The 23,949-nt window shown below is 42.9% G+C and overlaps 2 non-coding genes across 2 annotated transcripts; both read right to left on the reverse strand.

Moving 5' to 3' along the window:
- Positions 1 to 743: 743 nt before the first annotated feature.
- On the reverse strand, positions 744 to 818 carry Trnat-ugu. Its single transcript has one exon. It is a non-coding gene; the product is annotated as a tRNA-Thr (tRNA).
- Positions 819 to 7,667: 6,849 nt separating this feature from the next.
- On the reverse strand, positions 7,668 to 7,742 carry Trnas-cga. Its single transcript has one exon. It is a non-coding gene; the product is annotated as a tRNA-Ser (tRNA).
- Between the last annotated feature and the right edge of the window lie 16,207 nt (positions 7,743 to 23,949).

Consider the following 23,949-nt stretch of genomic DNA (forward strand, 5'->3'; position numbering starts at 1 on the left):
CTATATACCTTGACCAGGTTTCGTCACCTCTAAGGGTGACTTCATCAGAAGGTAAGGTAATTACCTAAAATGAATATGTAAGATTAAATATCTTATCTCGTTAACTTCGACGATATGTTCCTCATGTAAGTACTATTTGTTTTACACTCGTTTACATTAATGTAAACTTTTATTAGATAAGATGTTTCATCTGACTTATTCATTTTAGGTAATTACCTTACCTGCTGATGAAGTCACCCTTAGAGGTGACGAAACCTGGTCAAGGTAGATAGAAAAGCTATGCAACCAGTTGGCTGGTTTTTACATATTAAGAAAAAAAGTCCTGTTCGAGTTAATGACGAGCTGCAATAAGAACGGGGTGGTCTACGAGTCTGTCTATTAGGACTCGCTGATCTGCGTTTTGGCAGCGAACATGGCCGACCAGAGAACGATGAAGAGCGCTGTGGCCACCCATATCGTCGACGCGCCACCGGTGAGTGAGAAGACTTCTTTCCTCGGAAGAATGAACACGAGCAAGGCGCTCCTACGGGGGCTGCCTCCGTGTTGCTATGAAACAGCGGTCCGAGAAGCACCACTGCAAGCCAGTTTCGGTATGCCGTTATATATGACGGTAGTATCTGTTCCCGAAAGAACAGTTACCGTGGATGACCATGCAGCTTTGCTAGAAATGAAATGATAATTAAATGGACACCCTAGCTGCAAACAGGCGTTGATGTAATTCATTGGAACATGTTGAAAATGTGTGCCCCGACCGGGACTCGAACCCGGGATCTCCCGCTTACATGGCAGACGCTCTATCCATCTGAGCCACCGCAGGCACAGAGGATAGTGCGTCTGCAGGGACTTATCCCTTGCACGCTCCCAGTGAGATCCACATTCCCAACATGTCCACACCACTACATTTGTAGTGCGCCTAATAGATGTTTGCACATCATACTCATTACTCGTGGCAGATAATCTACCAAGTCCCGTACGAGTTCGAATGACTAATGAGTATGATGGGCAAACATGTATTAGGCGCACTACAAATGTAGTGGTGTGGACATGTTGGGAATGTGGATATCACGGGAAGCGTGCAAGGGATAAGTCCCTGCAGACGCACTATCCTCTGTGCCCGCGGTGGCTCAGATGGATAGAGCGTCCGCCATGCAAGCAGGATATCCAGGGTTCAAGTCCCGGTCGGAGCACACATTTTCAACATGTCCCCAATGAAGTACATCAACGCCTGTTCGCAGCTAGGATGTCCATTTAATTATCATTTCGTATGCCGTTATCGTGCAAACGGCCGACGACGTCGTTGGCGACACCTTGGCTTTGCGGAAGCTGCTGGGGTTTCCTGTTACGGTAGGAGCTCCCCCGTGCGGCATGGACTCTCAGCTCCAGTGCTTCAAGTGCCAGAGAGAGGGCCATATCACCAAGTATTACCGCAACGCAGAGCAATGCATGGAATGCCCTGGCGAGCACGACAGCCGCGCCTACAACCGCGGCAGAGCGATCCTACCGACTTGCGCCCGTTGTGGTGGACCGTAGCTGCTCCGCTTTTCCAAGCCACAGGCGTGCCGAAGGCGGTGTGGTGGCCGCTGCCGCACCGGCCCAGCGGGAAAGAAGACGAGGGCGACGACGAGGGCCGCAGATCATCACGGCTCAGCCGAGGGACAGCTGCCCCGTTAGCCGCGGGGACCACCACCCATAGGCGGGCGGACGGATGCATCTCGCACCCCTGAGAAGAACAGCGGCATCGACTTCTGCACCGTCGTGAAGCCGCAGAGCCGCTCTCAGAGACGTCATGGTAGCAGAGAGGGCTGCATTCGCAGCCGCCCTGGCTACAGAGGAGGAGGAGGGCTTGAGGCAACAGCCTGCAGGAGAAAGGGCGCAAACCCCTCCGAATGCTCCTGTACCCACGCGGAAGAGCGTAAGGGTGCCTGCCCCTGCGACAGGTCCAGCAGCGCCGCAGGAGAAGGGCGCCAGGAAGACATCCGTCGCCAAACAGCAACGGCAACGACGCCGAAAGCCACGGGGGTGACCAGCGCGGAGGCAGAAGAGGATAAGAAGGCAGCGTACATGGACCAAGTGCGAGAGAACGGCCTACAGCTCTCAGACGAATCAGCCGCGTAGTTCGCGAAGCCATCAGAGGTGCTCGACGAGCAGCTACAAAAAAATCCGCGCCATGCAGTGTACAGGAGACGGCATCCAACAACCAGCTGCCGCCCTTCAACTTCAGCCTGATGATGCTGTGCCAAGTCACCGACGGCCGGCGCAGCAGAGGGTTCAAAGCAATCTACTGCGCTGTGGCTCTGCGACGGTAATGAGGCATGATGTCCACTACTAACAGAACCTAGCCTTGCAAAACCTGTCGTAGGCAGCAAGAAACCAGCTACTGCTCTTACTATCCGACCCTAATATCGCACAGGTTTTTTTCCCTTAGCTCTTGCCTTTTTTCTCTGCCCTTCAAACCGCTACCCTTCGTTCAGTTTTCGACCCAATCTATCTCAGGTGAAACTTCCTGGCAGATTAAAACTGTGTACCCGACCGAGACTCGAACTCGGGACCTTTGCCTTTCGCGGGCAGGTGCTCTACCAACTGAGCTACCGAAGCATGACTCACTCCCGGTACTCACAGATTTACTTCGCAGGAGAGCTTCTGTAAAGTTTGGAAGGTAGGAGACGAGATACTGGCAGAAGTAAAGCTGTGAGTAGCGGGCGTGAGTCGTGCTTCGGTAGCTCAGTTGGTAGAGCACCTGCCCGCGAAAGGCAAAGGTCCCGAGTTCGAGTCTCGGTCTGGCACACAGTTTTAATCTGCCAGGAAGTTTCATTTCAGCGCACACTCCGCTGCAGAGTGAAAATCTCATTCTGGAAATATCTCCAGATGAGCTCGTATTAATGGTTAATCTCACCCAGACGTAAGCAAACATCGCAGTATCCACATCCTGCGAGGTCTCATTTAGCGAACACTAACCCTTATGCAGAGATGACAGTAGACCTTTTATTTTGGCCATAATGCCGGTAGGGGTGTTGAGCCCCTCCACATCTTATAAATAAAGAGAAACATACCCGCATTTTTTGTGCTCCGATAGGAGCATTTTTCCGCTGTTCCCTTCTTCTTCCTGCTGCTGTAGGGCGTGTAGCTCATACGAAAACAGATGCATTGGACAGTAAGATTTAAATAGTTTACTTCCGTGAAACAGAAAAAACGCAAAACTAATTTTACGCCTCAGGCAGGATTTTTCGTTCAAAAAATTTTGCTTGTGCTTCAGTACTACAATATGGGGTTTTCAGAACATAACGGGGACAGTTTACAGCATATTTCTCCGTGCTACGTCACTTTATAAATTACGTTTTCGCCCCACAGCGGATTTTACATGCGTATTGTACATGTAGAAATAGGTTAACTTTGAACCTCTGTATCTCGGGAACATATAAAGATATGAAAGAAATTTTCAAAGTTGTTCGAGATCGGGACCGTAGAAATACATAGTAAAAATTACAGCCATTTGCTGTGCATAGCCTTCTCGAAAACCGCCGCTGGATTTTGGTAACCAGACAACAAGCCTTTCTGGTGTTTCTCGATAACGGATAAAGATTTCGAAAACAAGAAATTTTCTCTTCCAGATAAACGCCTAGAGAATATACCGTTAAAATTTGAACAATTTGTTGCGTTCATTTATTATTTATATTTCGTCTCATACCTCTCCTTTCTATGTGCCTGTTGTGTAACACAAGTAATGTGTTTCTTTATTTGACGACCTGGCGAGATATACTCGAATAATGCTGCTCAGGCTATGTTATCAAATGAGTAGCAGAGTGACAGTAAACATTTTGTTTACATGTTCCTGATTCGTGATCGTATTTAGCAAGCAGCTGCCTCATTCAGCAAAAGGTTTCGTAGTGTACACTTTTTTTTCAGATCTACATTGTGGAGGAAGTCTTTGTATCGTTGTGATGAGAGCACAACGCGAGCCATGTAACATTAATCTCAGTCTTCTGTGCTTTTGAGGAAAAATGCAGTTGAAAGAAAATCTCATGTCTTTGTTGGTATCTTGTAAAGTAGGATAACTTTGTACCTCTGTATCTTGGAAATGGATACAAATAACAAGGAAATTTTCAACGATATTCAAAATAGCCATTTTCTGGGCACAGCCATCTTTGAATCACTGACTGGGTTCTGTTCAACAACAGAATCCGAAGCATGGACACCAGAGAACCCCGCTTTTAAGCGTGGCTTTTTGAAACATATTATGTACGCATGACGCATGCTATTGCATGCATACCGATAACGTTCGTTCTGATAACGACCTCTTGAAGCAGGGCGAAGTAGCGGACAGAGTTTCAGGGGCATCCTCTTGTCCTTGGATTGGGAAACTGCCACTATAAGAAGGAAGAATCAACAATGATCATCAGTATATGCGAAAGGTAATGGAAACCACAACATTAAAGACACATGAAGAGAATCCACCAGAAATATGGTCTGTCATTGGAAATATGTGCCGATGATCTCCAATCTGACAAAATATTCGGCTTAGTCCTCCATTAGGATAACCAGGAGGCGGCTACCAACTGCGATACTACCATCAGAAAAGATTGAATAACCAACGAAAGGATAACATTCAATGACTGGAATGTCAAAAGTCCGAATGATGTAACGATGTAAGAAATCTAGAAAATCTGAAAAGAAAATTGCAAGCGCTAAATCTAGATATGGTCGGAATAAGTGAAGGGAAACTGGAAGAATATACGGATTTCTGCTCAGATGAGTATACAGTACTATCAACACAAGTAGCGTTCGCTATAAATCGGAAGATAAGGCATCAAAGCTGACAGTAAATCAACACAAAAAACAAGAGATCAGTTACGCATTACGATGTCACAGTCAGATGATGAAAAAACAGAGTATATGAGTCAATAATCTGGTACCTAAGCACTGAAACGGAGATGAAAATCTTATAATCCTGGGTAACTGGAATGCTAGGTAAGGAATTGAAGTCAGAGTAGTTGTGACTTGGCACGACAGCCAAGCCACTAGGAGGAAGCCGAAAGGCATGCGTTTAAGCTCACGCAGGCTGGCGTGAGGTCTGGAACCGGTAAAGTAATTGAGACTAGCAAATTAAGTACGTAGCTGCTGGAATACTTAACTTTAATCCATAATTGGTGAACATCGGTCTACGGTACATGCATCACAAGATAAACAGCAAATGATAATGGCGCCTTACTAGGTCGTAGCAAATGACGTAGCTGAAGGCTATGCTAACTATCGTCTCGGCAAATGAGAGCGTAAGTTGTCAGTGAACCATCGCTAACAAAGTCGGCTGTACAACTGGGGAGAGTGCTAGGAAGACTTTCTAGACCTGCTGTGTGGCGGCGCTCGGTCTGCAATCACTGACAGTGGCGACACGCGGGTCCGACGTATACTAACGGACCGCGGCCGATTTAAAGGCTACCACCTAGCAAGTGTGGTGTCTGGCGGTGACACCACAAGAGTTATGGAAGAATATGAGTTCAGTAGCAGGAATGAGAGACAAGAAAGGCTACTTGGGTTCCTAAATAAATTTTGCCTAGCAAATACATTGTTAAAGGACCACAAGAGGAGAAAGTACACTTGGAAAAAGCCTGGAGACACGGGCTGCATTACTTCAGGATGAAACAAAGATTCCGAAATCAGACAATCCTTTGTAAGATATATACAGGAGCAGATATATACTCAGTCTATTAGCAGCCGCGAAGCACGTTTCAAGAGTAGAAATAAACAGTCGCCAGCTGAACAAATTGTTATTAACTTCTTGAGTAGTTTCGAGAAATTAATCTGCCATCCTCAGAAGATCATAAAATTACGCCTACATCGGAAATCAATCGTCAAGCAAACTCTGAACGACGGAGTCAAGCAGTTATAAAGTAACGAAGATGTGGTGACCAAAAGAAACTTCGCAACACAAGTAAAATATTAAAACACCATGAGATGTATGATGATAGCACCGACAATCTGATTTTACACTCCTCCCGTATTGGGTTTCTTAATTGGCATATAGTGCAGTCTGTTCAATTTATTGGACGATAGCCGGCCGAAGTGGCCGTGCGGTTAAAGGCGCTGCAGTCTGGAACCGCAAGACCGCTACGGTCGCAGGTTCGAATCCTGCCTCGGGCATGGATGTTTGTGATGTCCTTAGGTTAGTTAGGTTTAACTAGTTCTAAGTTCTAGGGGACTAATGACCTCAGCAGTTGAGTCCCATAGTGCTCAGAGCCATTTGAACCATATTGGACGATACTTCAGTAGCATACAGGTAGATATTGACTTCTGAACTGCGGTGCAACAGCCATGTGAACTCAGGATTTGAAGGCAAGCTTGTCATTTAGTAACAACTAGCTTCTTGCCCGTATGTGCATTATCACATGTTGTTTACACATATGTTTCTGACATATATGTATATGACGTGTTTCTTTGTATGTGACGTTCAAATTGGTCTTCAAATTCACCAACCCTAATTGTGGTGGCACGTTCCCCATAACATGAAATCGACGATGGCTTTAATAATCTGTTCTATATCTTCACCTTTTTTCCATGTGCATTGAATCTGAGGCATGCTGACAATAGTAACTGATTTTCGGTTCGAGAGAAAGGACTGTCGCTGATAAGAATATGATTTTCCACTGTTTTTCACGACGCGACTCCATACAGTACGTTAAATGTATGCGTGGCACGATCTTTGACTACGAAACTCGCTCACAAAATTATTGGCTCGTTGCAGTGGTCATTCTCGTAACACGTAAAACAATAAAAATACGAGACACAATCTGCTTCAAGTCTTGAAAGTATTACAAAACAACTAAATACAGAAAAGAAACACCAACATATCTTTTCACATTTTATTTGCCACCCCTTCTCATCTCCACGAAAACCCCAAGAGGCAGTAGTAATATTTTACCGTCAGAGTATTTTTCCTCAAAAAATTATCCGTGTATATACCAAATTTGGCTAAAATTGTTCCATGTGTTCCTGAGTTATGGTGTTATGTGACTCCTTTTATCCGCTACCGCGGCCATAGATATCCTAGGAATGTCTTGCTGTCGGAATAATGTTTTCCAGATAATAAGTGATACATGTGGCAAGTTTCGTAGAAATTGTTTTCGGCGCTTCAGAGATGAAGTGATATGTGACGGCCTTCACTGTCTCTGCACCCTCCCCCCACCCCCCACACCTTCCTGTCCCCCGTCACCCCTAGGGACAAAGCGTCATGTAAACTGCCACCAATGTTAAAAATCAAATGAAAAGAGTCTCGATCGCGTTTGCCGATATTCTATTTCTTAGCAACCGGCTTCGGCCCATTCCTCAGACCATCTTCAGGCTTTTCATCGCCATTGTTGCTGCTGGCGGTGGCAGGCGGAACGAAATCCTTAGAAGTAAATTTATGACAACCTTTCTTCTAAGGATCTTGCTCCGTGTGCCGCCACCGGCAGCCACAATGGCGGTGAAAAGTCTGAAGATGATCTGAGGAATGGGCCGAAATCGTTTGCTAACAAACAAAAAACCTGAAAACGCGATCTGTTTTTTATTTTTAGCATTTAATACCGATCGCTGTGCACCAGTTATAGAAAGCATTCTAAAATTTTCCAGAATGAGATTTTCACTCTGCAGCGGTGTGTGCGCTGATGTGAAACTTCCTAGCAGATTAAACCCGTGTGCTGGGCCGAGACTCGAACTCGGGACCTTTGCCTTTCGCGGGCAAGTGCTCTACCAACTGAGCTACCCAAGCACAACTCACGCCCCGTCCTCACAGCTTTACTTCTGCCAGTACCTCGTCTCCTACCTTCCAAACTTAACAGAAGCTCTCCTGCGAACCTTGCAGAACTAGCACTCCTGAAAGAAAGGATATTGCGGAGACATGGCTTAGCCACAGCCTGGGGGATGTTTCCAGAATGAGATTTTCACTCTGCAGCGGAGTGTGCGCTGATATGAAACTTCCTGGCAGATTAAAACTGTGTGCCGGACCGAGACTCGAAATCGGGACCTTTGCCTTTCGCGGGCAAGTGCTCTACCAACTGAGCTACCCAAGCACGACTCACGCCCCGTCCTCACAGCTTTACTTCTGCCAGTACCTCGTCTTTGGAAGGTAGGAGACGAGGTACTGGCAGAAGTAAAGCTGTGAGGACGGGGCGTGAGTCGTGCTTGGGTAGCTCTGTTGGTAGAGCACTTGCCCGCGAAAGGCGAAGGTTCCGAGTTCGAGTCTCGGTCGGGCACACAGTTTTAATCTGCCAGGAAGTTTCATTCTAAAATTTTGTTCAAATGGTTCAAATGGCTCTAAGCACTATGAGACTTAACATCTGAGGTCATCAGGTCCCCTAAATAACCTAAGGACCTCACACGCATCCATGCCCGAGGCAGGATTCGTACTTGCGACCGTAGCAGCAGCACGGTTCCGGACTGAAGCGCCTAGAACCGCTCGGCCACAGCGGCAGGTTAAAATTTGGTCGTCAATGTGGCTAGTGATACCAAAAACTATGGGTTCGATAGTAACATCACTTGTTATCGAATATTTTTATGTGTTAGTCTTCTCGCGCCAGCTGTAAGACAGCAAAGTATTGTCCTACATGTAATGAGTAATTCATATACGAAATTTTGTTGACATTTTTCCAGATCTTTCGGAGTTGTGCTTCTGTGCCACCCCGTTTTGACCCCCACCCTTGCGGGAGGTAGTGAGGTTCAAATGGCTATGAGCACGATGGGACTCAACTGCTGTGGTCATCAGTCCCCTAGAACTTAGAACTACTTAAACCTAACTAACCTAAGGACATCACACACATCCATGCCCGAAGCAGGATTCGAACCTGCGACCGTAGCAGTCGCACGGTTCCGGACTGCGTGCCTAGAACCACGAGACCACCGCGGCCGGCTTGCGGGAGGTAGGTGGTACGTAGCACCACAGTGCTTCTTTCCGGGTAGTAAGTGACGTATGGACTAGGCGAGTTCAATAAGTAATGTTTTGTCGAACAACGCATTATATAATTGCGTCAGGCACTAGAGTTCCGATAGGTGGCGGCTCTATACGTAGCCTTCAAAATGGCGTCTGTAACGGAGGTGTGTTCCAAGCAGAGAGCTGTCACTGACTTTCTTTCGGCGGCAAACCAGAGCGTCGCAGATGTTCATAGGAGCTTGTAGAATGTCTGCGGAGACCTGCCAGTGAAAGAAAGCACGGCGAGTCGTTGGGCGAGGCCCCTGTCCACAATATCGCAACAACGTTGCGCAGTGCTGTCCGATCTCCCTCGTGCCGGCCGGCAGCACACAGCTGTGACTTCTGCGGTGTTGCAACGCACGAACATTTCATTCGAGGTGATGGACGGATCACAATCAGACACCTCTCTGCTGAAATGTACGTCTCTGTTGGTAGTGCTGACACACTCGCCCACCAGCTGGAGTACTCAAAGGTGAGCACCCGCTCGGTTCATCGTTTCCTAACAGAGAACCATAACGAGCTTCCGACTTCCGTCCGTGTGGCCCCATGGAGGATGCCTCCACGAGATTACTGACGCAGCAAGTTGTTGGCTCCAGCGTCGGCCATTAGAGTGGTACCAGTAAGGTGACCTTAGCTCGTAGCATTGAACGGAGATTAAGTTTAAAAATAGTGTTTTATAACCAAAATACGAGTGGTGGGAAATAATATGGTGTATTGAAATCTTGAATAAACCAACCTGCTTTGGGAAAAAAAATTGTTGCATTACTAATTGAAACCCCCCCCCCACCCCCCACCCACCACCTATGTCTGGTTGAATCGATTGCATTAGAAAGAGGTTTGGAACTTGCAGGAGGTCATACAACGAATTTTGTAAGTATGTAGATAAGCTATAGTAGTAGTGTAGTCCGCTTCCGTAGATGAATCGTCCGTCTAATGGCTGCCATGTGGAGCATCCGGGTTGGTTTCCCGGTATAGCCAAGGGGGACTGGTATGGGGTGCACTCACCCTCGTGATGTCAACCGCGGAGCTACTAGAAGGAGAAGTAGCGGCTCCACGGAAAGGGAAGTCGCTAAAACGCCCCTCCATACCACATCCACATGACACCGTAAGGCTGAGGATGACACGGCAGCCGGTTGACGTTCTTTGGATCTGCAGAGATTGGACGAGGAGATCGTTTTTGATAATAGTATCACTGGACAGGACAGCGCTGCGATTTTACCACAAAAATAGTTTTACGCAACGTTTCAAATTTTTACTGGCGAAGTTTAGATCTATCTCAAATGAGAAGTATTTGTTATTGTCTGTAGGTTGTCCAAACATGAAATGCACACATTTATCCGTTATCTACAAAATACCTGTTGTACATCCTGTTAATGCCTCTAAGAGTTCGTTGCTTCCCATTTACTGTGCGGCTGCTTGTTGCCCCGTGACTGGATTCGTGATGATTCCACCATTTATCAGTAATAATAACGCGCGTCGGGGAAGTCACTCGTTACTGCTTCAGATAATTTGTCGTCTATTTTATCCGCAAACACATACGTCGCCAAAGAACGTAGAAAACAGCATAAATACGTAATAATAATTTTTGACATTCCTATTCATAACAAATAATACTTCCGATATACCTTTTTCTGCTGCTGTCGATATTACCCTCTACTCAGCTAGCCAGAAATACTTGTATTCTTTCCATTCGAACCTTCGATGGAGGGAGCCGCACGGACCGTGTCAAGGCGCCCTAGACCGCGCGGTTACCACGCGCGGCATTTCACCTATCTCATATATCTTGCACGCCAATTGGAATATGGTTAGCGATCCAGAAATTCATGAAAAATACCCCTATACTGTGTCTCTGCCTCCTCCACGTTTCACTGTTCACACTATACATGGTGACACGTACGATTCACCAGGAATTAGCCAAATCCAAACCATTCCATCGAATTTCCACGTGGTACAGGGTGAGTCATCCTTCCAAATCACTTGTTTTCAGTCATTCAATGTCCACTGGCGTCTCTCTTGACACCACTTCAAACGTCGCTTAGTTCTCACTACAGAAACGTACTGCTTATGAAGAACAGCTCTACTGTTTTACCCCCCTCTGTTTAACACGTTGTTCTGTCTGGTGCGTTGCTAGCCCATTGTAACTCACGAGTGAAGATAAGTTCATGCGATTTTTTAGAACCATCTTCCGCAATGCTCGACGATCCATTCCGTCAGCGCATGAGGTAAATCTAGCCTTGGCATTTCCACGTAATTACCACCGAGCGAGTTGGCGGATTGGTTAGCAAACTGGACTTCCATTCGGGAGGACGACAGTTCAAATCTGCGTGTGACCATTCTGATTTAGGTTTTCCTTCACTTCTCTAAAGTGCTCCAGGCAAATGCTGACATGGTTCCTCTGAAAGAGCATGGTGGATTATCTTCCCTCCTTCTCTGATTACAATCCGAGCTTTTATTCCGCCTCTGACGACCTCACTCTAGACGGGACGTTAAACCTGAAGTTCCTTCCTTCCTTTCACTTCCTTGTTTCTATGAGTCATGTCTTCTGACTGATTTGATGCGGCCCACCACGAATTCATCTCCTGCGTCGACCGCTTCATCTCAGAGTGGCTTTTACATCCTACTTCCTCAATTATTTGTTGTGTATTCCAATCCCTGTCTCCCCCTACAGTTTTTTACGCCCTACAACTCCCTATAGTACCATGGAGGTTATTCCCTGCTGTCTTAACAAATCTTAAATTATTCTGACCCTTATTCTTGTCAGCATTTTCCAAAAGTTCCTTTCTTCGCCGTTTCTGCGGAGAACCTGTCATTCCTTATCTTATCAGTGCACCTAATTTTCATCATTCTTCTGTGGCATCACATCTCAATCGCTTCGATTTTCCACTGCTACGGCTTTCCCACTCTCCATGGTTCACTAACACACAAGTATGTGCTCCAAATGTACTTTATCAGGAATTTCTTCCTCAAACCTCTCTTGGTCAGGAGTGACCTCTTTGTCTGTGCTAGTCAGCTTGCTTCGTCCGTCATATGTTATTTTGCTTCCAAGGTATCACAATTTCTTAACTACGTCTACTTTGTGGTCTCCAGTTTTGATGTCAGGTTTCTACCTGTTCTCATTACGGCACCTGCTCATTACTTTTTACCTGTTTATTCTCAATCCATCTTCTGTACTCATTGGACTGTGTCTTCTATTCAACAGGCCTTGCAGTTTTTCTTCAGTTTCATTGAGGACAGCAATGTCATGAGCGAATCTCATCACTGATATCCTTTCACCCTGAATTTTAATACTACTGTCAAATCTTTCTGTTATATAAATTGTTGACGGAGTACAGCGACCAGTCACAAACTGATTTTAGTTTACTTTACAAAAATATGCCATTACAGGTTTCGAATTTATACAGTTCATCATCAGACGGCTTTCACGCTTTCGTCCAAACATATGATGCATTACTTGAAAGGTGAGTTTCTCTAGAATAAACAAAAATTCAAAGTTACAAACATCAAATAAAGATGGTTGCGCTACAGACCTGTGTTGGAATGCAGTTTAGGTGAAATGCCCGTCTGCAACATTTCTTTTCACTGTTTTATTCGAAGAAATCATATTCACAATGTTTATATGAGGCACTTTCTTTTGGTGACAAAACGAATTTTCAATGCGCACCTTGTGTTTTGACTCACAGCGTTTTCGAAAACGAAGCGTATTTTACTGTTGTGTTAAATTGAAAAGTTGTTTCACATTAGCTGTAGGGCATAAATTCATATAGCAAATTACAGTCTAGCAAACGTATTTTACAAAACTACAGAGAAACAAATGTGGATAAGAAAGTATTAAAAATGCTTATGTGCTATTTCAACAGTGATGTTGATAGTGCATTAAAATTTTTTCATATTTAGTGCCATAAATAGTACTTACTATTATAGATACATACAGTATTATAAGATTTTATACTTCATCTGCAGATAGGTGTAGAAACATTATTTCATTATTTACATTGGAGCGTGGAAATTACTTTTATGGAAGATTTTCAGGAAAGGAGTGTTAGGCAACTCGGTCTGCTTATTGAGAATATTAACGGGGGAACTGTTTGTGTGTGTGTGTGTGTGTGTGTGTGTGTGTGTGTGTATTTCAATTTCTTCCAACAATTCGCAGTGGCTCCTTTTTCTGCTAAATGTAATAGTTTCATGTTTCTGTCAATGCTTCTCACTGAATGCTTTTCTTCAGCAATATGGGCTGCAAACGTAGATTTGTTAGAATTGCCGAGCCTTAAAGCATCAAAGTGTTCTTTTAAACCTAAAACTTGTGACTATGTGACCAACGTAGAAATTAGGGCGCAGGCCACATTGGAGCTTGTATATTCCTGATTTACTGTAGGGATCCTTGGAAAGCTTTATACCATGGATCACTTTTTGCTGTAATTTACGGTTAGTAGAGAAGCTGATTTAAATAGTTTCATTGGTATGGTATGATAGTGAGACTGGGCATGGGACAACAGAAAATCTAGGTTTGGCTTTCGTGGGAAGCTGATTTGTTTTGGATCTAATGTTGTGTAAATTGCTGTTCTATAGAGCTGTAGACTTTCTTTTTACTTTGTTGTGGAGTTTGTCTATTATTATAGTATAATAGCCATTATTAAGAGCAACTATTTTAATTAAATTCATTTCCTTTTTTACTTTGTGTGACTCATGGGTTAATTTATCATTCGGTGTGCCGCGATTCTGATATATGCAATTTTATGTTGGCTCGGAAGGCATGATGAGCTATCAGCACTAAAATCTATGGTATTAGGTATCATGTATGATGTTTATGGATACTATTACCAGTTTAAAGATCGAGAAAACCATTCAATGCTTTGAATGGTTGATTGATTTGGGGAAGCGGTCCAAACAGCGAGGTCATCGGTCTCATTGGAGTGGGGAAGGATGGAGAAGGAAGTCGGCCGCGCCGTTCCAGGGGAACCATCGTGGCATTTGCCAGAAGCGATTTAGGGAATAGGTTGGCCGGCCGCAGGTATGAACCGTCGTCCTCGGTTTAATATTTTCATGCATTTTGTTGACGTCTGCTGCCATTGCATCAATTTCATTGTTTGTACCATCAAAAAGCAAGATTTTATATCAACATACTTTGGAATATATAATTTTTTATAGTTTTTTGATTAGCTGAAAAGCAATTTTCTTCTATATGTTTAATGTAAATGTCAGCTGCTATCCCAGCCAGGCTACTTCCTCCGGTCAAATGTTGTTAGTAAAACTTGTTGTTGAAGTGAAAAGAATTGTGCTGCAGGATGAGTGTGAGTATATCTGTGAGGTTACAGGTCTTTGCAATAGTAATTTTCTCATACGTAGGCAGCTTGTGTCTTATAATACTGAGACTCCCTTTAATAGAAGTGTTTGTACATAGGTTGACTATGCCCAGTGACGCAAGTTTAGCTGTGGGTGGGATGTGGAACCTTCAATATATGCTACGTGTTCATATGTGTTTTGTATGGTGTACCTATTTTCTAAAGCAACGAACTTGGAAAATCGGGTCTGTTACCTTCCGGTTCATAAAGTATGCAGGGTTGTTTGTCAAGTTAATTATTGGAGGAATTGTACTATTCTCTTTATGACTCTTTGGCTGCGCACATAGTTTTGTTTCTGAGAGATTCATCGTTATAAAACTGCGCACTTCATTCGGAAGAAATTGCTGTTACGTAGAAGTTTACGGAGTTACTTTGGAATTTCATTGTGAGCTCAGACGCTAATTCAGTAATGTTGTTGCTGTGGAGATACTGTGCTCCGTAATATAAGCTGTGGAAGATGTTAATCTGTGAACAGATAACTGGAACGGAAGAGGCCTGTAGAGGTTGAAAATTCCTCGGAGGTAACGCCAAATAACCGAACCGTGCGCAACCCCTGCACAATGCCTTCAGTTTTTGTTTTCTCCAGGGCTCGGCTCTGCCACTGTCATACAGAGAAGATACATGTCCAATTTGAGACAGTCCCCTGTCTCTCACGTTCACGTCCCTTACCCCATTTTCTGAGCGAAGACTTCAAAAAAGAAGCTGATTGCTTCCAACAGCAAATAATCGCAATCATCACATATAATTCGTGGTACCCATTTAGTAGCAGCACGCGTACCGAACAGATCCCTAAATTATGTGGAGACAGTTGATTCCCACTCAACTACACGTTCTGCGGACCTATTTTTAGTATCAGAAGGCGGCTAAGTTGCTCTAAAATGAAGTTTTATGAGACATATCTCTGTATACGGTCTCCAAACGAGAGCTCGTGACTTGAGCAGCATGCTTTTGAGCTTCGGTTATTCGTGATGGATCGTGATGGATCCATGAAGAGCAGATCGTTTTGAAAACTAATTGTTCATGCAAAATAAAATGTACTGCAGTCTTCTATATGCCTAAGGCAGTGGTTCCCAAGATATTCCTCTGACGAAACATTTTGAGAATCGACAGTACTCGAACATATTTTCTATTTCCAAAGGTAAAAAATTTTTAAAAGATTGGAAAAACTTGCTTTATTCAGTAACTGCTTCAATTGTAAATCATAACTAATAACATAGAAACAAAAACAAAATTTAAAAATTAAAACAATTAGCATCGTCAAAATGTCGAAAAAATGACATGTTGTTAATACTTTTCGCGTGGAACCTATTCGCTTCCCGGGGAACGCAGTTTGGGAAAACTTGTCTTAAGGATGCCGCTGTAACGCGGTAAGTCACGTGCTGGTATGTGCACGCAGAATCTGTGTCTTATCGAAAAAAAAAACAAGATTTCGGTCATTCTTCACGAATTAATAGCTGTCGGAAGCTCGACCGTAACAATATACCGCAAACCAATTGCGAACATTTTTTTCTGAAGGTGGTTAATTACCAGAAGTTGAACGTAGCTTTCGAGCTATTGTTATTAAATTCAGGATTTCAGAAAATCGTACGAAAACTCAACGGAAAAGTCGTCGTGAAATTTCCATTTTTAAGAGCATTATTTCTTTGCACACTCTTTGGAAAGAAACTACTCTGATAACTCCAGAGCCGCCATTGTTTTAACGATAAGAAATGAGATTTTACTAGAACAGTGATGGTATATCTCTTTAGCACCACCTGGTAGGCTTTTATTTAAAAAAAAACACACATTAACGAATTAAGTGTTTGTGTGACTTAATGATATAAACGTAGCTGCGGTCATGTACAGCGCCACTATCATTGCTTTTGTCCGCTCATTGCTTGATTAGGGACTGTGAGTGGGAGAGATGATGTTTTCCGACGAAAGAACCACTCACGTAGCTGTGTCTTAGGCTTGACTCATTCAGCAAAAACGTAATTTATGTGACAAGAAGGTAGCTCGCCTCCGTTCTTCATAAAAGTGTTATACGCTACGACAGTTAACAGTTGTCATCATTGTTGAAAAGTTCAAATTCTGTCACATAGTATGACTCGTATATCCGTCAGGAACAGACCTGGAAGATACAGCTTGTAAATGTTTGTGACACTATCCCGACGTTTTACGGTATATGTATGGAGTCTGGTCAGTGATCGAAAGCTGATGTTAAATGGCGTTACAGTGAAACAGCATTTTACATTAATATTCCGCGAAACAGTAACGTCCTACAAGATGCGAGATATAAACAAAGAAAGGCCCTTAATGGTGATAGAGTGCCCTGTAAAGAAAAGCAGCAATAAAACATTTTTGTTCCCTAAATTGTAAAAAAGTACGGTAAGCTTTATTTCCTTCACACTTCATCATACTTTTACTACGTCCGGTACAAGTTTTCCTCTAAAAATTGCTGAAGCGCAGTAGAGGTAAAAAATGGAGCAAAGTTCTGCAATTTTGTGTGTTATTGGAAGCGTTAATCATTAGGGAAGAGGGTTCCGATGACAAGATAATTGCTTCCTAGCATCTTTATGGGCTGAATAACGTGTAATTGTCTCTCGTAAATAGCAGAATTCATGCTTTTCTCTGGAAGTTAATAATTTCGATACTGCTACAGGAATCAGACTCTCCATATAACGCCAGACTGAAATTGATATTGGAACTATAGCGCTCAAAATTGGATTATTTCAATACATTAAAACGTAATATTATTGCTGGGGTTTATTTATTGATTCGTTTTAGACCAATATTAGATACTTATAATTGTGGTTGATACGAATGTCTCTTTTGGAGAAATTTTGACGAATATCTTGAAACTTTTAATGCACCTGCTTTTGGAATGTCACCAAAATCACGCCCGCCCCCGGTAGCTGAGTGGTCAGCGCGACAGAATGTCAATCCTAAGGGCTCGGGTTCGATTCCCGGCTGGGTGGCAGATTTTCTGCGCTCAGTTACTGGGTGTTGTGTTTTCCTACTCATCATCAGTTCATCCCCATCGACGAGTAAGTCGCCCAAGTGGCGTCAAATCGAAAGACTTGCACCCGACGAATAGTCTACCCCATGGGAGGCCCTCGGCACAAGACCAAAAGCACTACAGTTACTATGCTGATGTATGTTCAGTCGTAATGTATCTTTATAATTTATCAAACATTCGAGGTGTTCTTTCAGAGAGGCTAAAATTGTATGGTCAAACGGAACTAACACTAAAGAGGAGCATGGTTTATCGATATTAATGCTTACCCGCTGTAAGCAGATTCTCGAGACAAGGAAACATCCCTTAGCTTACCAGTCCACCTAATACTCAACATTCTTCTGTATCAACATACCTCAAATGCTTGGATTCTCTTCTTTTCCGGTTCCCCCATAGTTCATGTTTCACTACTATACAGTTCCGTACTCCAAACGTACATTCGCCTCCAGATTAAGATCTATGTTTGATACTAGAAGACTTCTCTTGGCCAGGAATGCACTTTTTCCCAGTGTTAGTGTGCTTTAATGTCCCTCTTGGCCGAATCATAATTGGTTATTTCGCTGCCTATGCAGCAGAATTCCTTAACTTCATCTACTTTGTGATCCCCAATTATTACGTAAGGTTTCTCGCTGTTCTCATTTTTTCTACTTCTCATTACTTCCGTCTTTGTTCGATTTGCTCTCAGTCGGTGTTCTGTACTCATTAGCATATTCATTCTATTCAACAGTTCTGTAATTCTTCTTCAATTTCACTGAGGATAGCAATGTCACCAGCGAATCTTACCATAGATATCCTTCCACCCTGAATTTTAATCCACTCTTGAACCTTTCGTTTCCGCTACTGCTTCTTCCATGTGTAGACTGAACAGCACACCCGAGCACGGCGTTCTCTGTCTTCCAGTCTTATTGCTCCCTCTTGGGTCTTGTACAGATTCTATATTACTTTCCCTATAGCTTACCCCTATGTTTCTCAGAATTTCCAACATCTTGTATCATTTTATACTGTCGAAAGTTTTTTCCAGGTCGACAGATCCTGTGAGCGAGTCTTGATTTTTCTTTAGTTTTGCATCGGTAACTGTAACGTAAGAAATACCTCTCTGGTGTCTTTATCTTTCCTAAAGGCAAACTGATCGTCATCTAACAGATCAGCAATTTTCTTGTAATTTCTTCTGTATATTATTCTTGTCAGCAGTTAGAATGCATGAGCTGTTTAGCTGATGGTGGGATAATTCTCGCACTTATCGCTTCTTCCTATCTTCGGAATTGTGTGGATGATATTTTTCCAAAAGTCTGATGGTATATCGCCAGTGTCATACATTCTACACACCAATGTGAATAATATTTTTCTTGCCACTTCCCCTAATAATTTTAGAAATTCCGATGGAAACCTTGTGCCTTATTTGGTCTTCAGTCGTCCAAAACTCTTTTAAATTCTATTTATAATACTAGATCCCATATCTCTTCCTTGTCGACGTATATTATTTTCTTCTACCATGTCATCAAACAAGTTCCTCCTATAATATAGGGCCTCATTGTTCTCATTCCACTTATCCTCTCTCTCCTCTGTATTTAACAGTGGAATTCCCACTGCACTCTAATGTTACCTCCCTCGATTTTAGTTTTACCATAGTCTATTTTGACTTTTCTGTATGCTGAGTCCGCCCTTCCGACATTCATTTCTTTTTCGGTTTCTTCACATTTTTCATTGTTAAGTGACTTGTATTTCTGTATTCCTGAATTTCCCTGATTATTCTCCTGCTTCCTTCTTTCATCGATAAACTGAAACGTTTCTTTCGTTACCCCTGGTTTCTTCGCAGTTACCTTCTTCGTACCTATGTTTCGCATTTCAACTTCTGTGACTGCGCTCCTTAAAGATGTCTATTCCTCTTCAACAGAACTACCTACTGATCTATTGATTATCGAAGTATTTACGGCCTCAGACAACTTCAAGGTTTTCTTTTTATTCCTTAGTACTTCCGTGTCCCACTTCTTTATGCACTGATTCTTCCTGGAAGTGTCCCACTTCTTTATGCACTGATTCTTCCTAACTAATCTCTTACACTTGAGCCGACTCTTTATCGCTACTAAATTGTGATCTAAGTCTATATCAGCTCCTGGGTACACCAGTATCTGATTTCAGAATATCCGGTTTGACCAAGACGTAATTTTACTGAAATCTTCCTGTATCTCCCGGACTTTTCCAAGAATACCTCCTCCTCTTGTGATACTTGAACAGGCTATTCGCTAATTCTTGCTGAATTTTTATTGCGGAACTCAATTAGTCTTCCTCCTCTCCTTTTTCTAGTACTAAGGCCATATTCTCGCGTAACCCTTTCTTCTACTCCTTCCCATACAACAGCATTCGAGTCCCCCATGCCTATCCTATTTCCATCTCCCTTTACGTACTGATTTACCTGACAAAACCTCATATAATTTCACTATCTCTTTATTTTCTGCTTGCGACGTCGGTATGTAGACCTAAATAATCGTGGTCGTTGTTGGTCTACTATCGATTCTGATGAGAACAACCCTATCACTGAACTGTTCACAGTAACTGACTCTCTGCCCTACATTCCTGTTCATAATGAATCTACTCCCGTTATACTTTATTCTGTTGCTACTGACATTACCCTTGTCTTCTTCCCATTTCATTTCACTGACCTCTACTGTGTCTAGATTGGGGCTTTGCAGTTCTCTTCCCGCATCCTCTAGTTTGCCCACCACGTTCAAATTTCTGACATTCCACGCCCCGATTCGTAGAACATTATCCTTTCGTTGATTATTCAGTCTTTTTCTCATGGTCACCTACCCCTTGGCAGTCATCTGCCGGGATCCAAATGGGGGACTAGTCCGGGATCTTTTGTCAATTAAAAGTCAAATTTCCTGTGGACAAATTTCCTGCTTCCATTGCTTTCTGGAACCTCATCCCGTTGGTCCTTGGTGATTCTTCGCCTTTCAGGGGTAGCTTCCCACCCCAAAGGCAAGAGAGTGCCCGGAACCTCTGTCCGCTCCTCCACCCTCGTTGATGAGGGCGTTGACAGAACTAAGGTCATCGGCTGCCATTGCTGATGTTTATTTTTTGTTTATAGTTATTTACTTTTTTCCAAATATTGTTGTGTCCCACAAGCCATAGACCACAGTTGCGAACGTTACAGAAGTTAAAGTAGGTCATGGATGAAATGTGGGCCTAATTCGATTGTGACTTGATCGAAATGTTTACATGAAGTACATTTGTACCACAAAGAATGGTATTTGATACCGAAGACAGTGGTAATTCGTAATCACACGTTGGCAGCTGTCACGGAAAAGTCTCGTTTGCGATCCCATGACGACCTGAACATTTTTACTTCTGCTACTATATATTTACACACGGACCTGTTTCCAGTGTTACTTGTGATCCACCTATATATACAATCAGAAAACTTTTATTATAATGTTCATTGGTAAATAACCACCAAATCTCGTGTGGCGCTCCGTTTGACGCAAATATTTTCATCAGATGACATTTCAGTGACCGTTACGTCAGCTGAAAATTGTTGCTGGTGCTAAAAATTGAATCTAGGTCCTTCGTGTGAAAACCATGAACGCTGCCATTCAGTTCCATTATTAAACTGAAAACAGTTAAATAAATTTTTTGCGTTTATTTTTCCACTCAGTTTAACAAAGAGCATTATTCATTGAAATTAGGAAAACCAACAGGTCTAGTTATAAAAGAACATCATTTGCAATATTTAGCACTGGAATAAAATTTAGAAATCTGTTGATATTCTTCTCATATTTTTGGGCCACAGTCATGTAATAATGTTTGAATGTTATTTCCACCGTTTGACAGCACAAATTTCTTTATTTTATAATACTATCGACCTAAGACAGTATCTAATACAACGTTGTAAAATTTTTTAGAAATGTATAGAACTTGAGAAGGACTGAAATTTAACATCATAGTGCCATTCCAATCGTTAGGTTTCATTCTTATTTTCCACCACTTACCTGGTACCTTCCCAACCCATTTCACCCCACATCACTCCTGCTCTGCCATGTCAATATTTGTACTTTCGTCTCATTGACAACTTTAATGCCACCTCCATAGCCCCATTCCTATACGTTCCACTCCCGGTTCCATTCCATCTCGCATGTTTTATGCATTTTATCTCTTCTACAATACATATCGATCAAATATTAATGGCAAACTTTTGAAATTTGGTACACCATATGATACTGCATGAAGAGTTTGACAGAGCACTGAAAGACCTAAGTCGAAACAAGGCCCCGGGAGTAGACAACATTCCATTAGAACTACTGACAACCTTGGGAGAGCCAGGCCTAACAAAACTCTACCATCTAGTGAGCAGGATGTATGAGACAGGCGAAATACCCTCAGACTTCAAAAAGAATATAATAATTGCAATCCCAAAGAAAGCAGGTGTTTACAGATGTGAAAATTACCGAACTATCAGTTTAATAAGTCACAGCTGCAAAATACTAACGCCAATTCTTTACAGACGAATAGAAAAACTGGTAGAAGCCGACCTCGGGGAAGATCAGTTTGGATTCCGTAGAAATGTTGGAACACGTGAGGCAATACTGACCCTACGACTTATCTTAGAAGAAAGATTAAGGAAAGGCAAACCTACGTTTCTAGCATTTGTAGACTGAGAGAAAGCTTTTGACAATGTTGACTGGACTCTCTTTCAAATTCTGAAGATGGCAGTGGTAAAATACAGGGAGCGAAAAGATATTTACAATTTGTACAGAAACCAGATACCAGTTATAAGAGTCGAGGGGCCAGAAAGGGAAGCAGAGGTTGGGAAGGGAGTGAGACAGGGTTGTAGCCCCTCCCTTATGCTATTCAATCTGTATATTGAGCAAGCAGTAAAGGAAACAAAAGAAAAGTTCGGAGTAGATATTAAAATCCATAGAGAAGAAATAAAAACTTTGAGGTTCGCCGATGACATTGTAATTCTGTCAGAGACAGCAAAGGACTTGGAAGAGCAGTTGAACGGAATGGACAGTGTCTTGAAAGGAGGGTATAAGATGAACATCAACAAAAGCAAAACAAGGATAATGGAATGTAGTCGAATTAAGTCGGGTGATGCTGAGGGAATTAGATTAGGAAATGAGACACTTCAAGTAGTAAAGGAGTTTTGCTATTTGGGGAGCAAAATAACTGATGATGGTCGAAATAGAGAGGATATAAAATGTAGACTGGCAATGGGAAGGAAATCGTTTCTGAAGAAGAGAAATTTGTTAACACTGAGAATTGATTTAAGTGTCAGGAAGACATTTGTGAAAGTATTTGTATGGAGTGTAGCTATGAATGAAAGTTTAGACAAGAAGAGAATAGAAGCTCTCGAAATGTGGTGCTACAGAAGAATGTTGAAGATTAGATGGGTAGATCACATAACTAATGAGGAGGTATTCAATAGAATAGGGGAGAAGAGGAGTTTGTGGCACAACTTCACCAGAAGAAGGGATCGGTTGGTAGGACATGTTCTGAGGCATCAAGGGATCACCAATTTAGTACTGGAGGGTAAAAATCGTAGAGGGAGACCAAGAGATGAATACACTAAGCACATTAAGAAGGATGTAGGCTGCAGTAGGTACTGGGAGATGAAGAAGCTTGCACAGGATAGAGTAGCATGGAGAGCTGCATCAAACCAGTCTCAGGACTGAAGACAACAACAACGACATGTTTATGGATGACACATAGACCGACTGTATAATAAGATTGTATAGGTAATTGTCTTCTGTAACGATTAAAATTGTTCTGCATTGCGCGGATGTATGGGCATTTCACATTTAAACCAGTATATAATTTGGGGTAGTCTTTTCGGGATGATGTATTTTCGTGCTATTGGCATATTATCTACACCTTGCATTCACGGACAACGCTCGTCTTCCAAAGACATATTGACAGATGTATTCACAGATGACACTGTTCTCCCAAAGATGCGTGAATGCGTTTCAGTTTTATGTACCCATGGTTTTTGCACAATCATGGACTTTGCAACAAAGACTTACAACCTACACTATTCTTGTTTGACCACCGGTGAACCAATAACTTACATAGTATATTTTCAGTCTATGTTCACTGCACGTTCTGTGCTTCAATCGTTCTGTGGTTGGAAAATATGTTTGCTACTTGTCTGTCATACATTTTCCTGATTTTATACTTAACTTCACACAGGGACACCCAGTTCAGTAGATCTTGATGATGATTTTCACTTAACAAGGTCTCTACCGAGCGGGATAGCGGACTATGTAGCACACTAGACTTGCATTCGGGAGCGCTACGGATCAAAACCACTTCCAGCCATCCTGATTTAGGTTTTCCGTGATTTCCCTAGATCGCTTAAGGCAAATGTCAGGATGGTTCCTTCGAAAGTGCACGGCCGCTTTCCTTCTCTAGCTCCGCGGGGTAGCCGTGCGGTCTGGTGTGTCTTGTCACGGTTCGTGCGGCTCACCCGGTCGGAGGTTCGAGTCCTCCTTCGGGCTTGGGTGTGTGTGTTGTCCTTAGCGTAAGTTAGTTTAAGTTAGTTTACCCAGTGTTTAAGCCTAAGGACGGATGACCACAGCAGTTTGGTTCCATAGTCCTTACCACAGATTTCCAATATCTTTCCTTCTGTACCCTTCCCTAATCCAAGTTGTGCTCCGTCTCCAATTACCTCGTTGTCGACG

This window comes from Schistocerca piceifrons, chromosome 5 (assembly GCF_021461385.2).
Source record: "Schistocerca piceifrons isolate TAMUIC-IGC-003096 chromosome 5, iqSchPice1.1, whole genome shotgun sequence".
In the NCBI taxonomy this organism is placed as follows: domain Eukaryota; kingdom Metazoa; phylum Arthropoda; class Insecta; order Orthoptera; family Acrididae; genus Schistocerca; species Schistocerca piceifrons.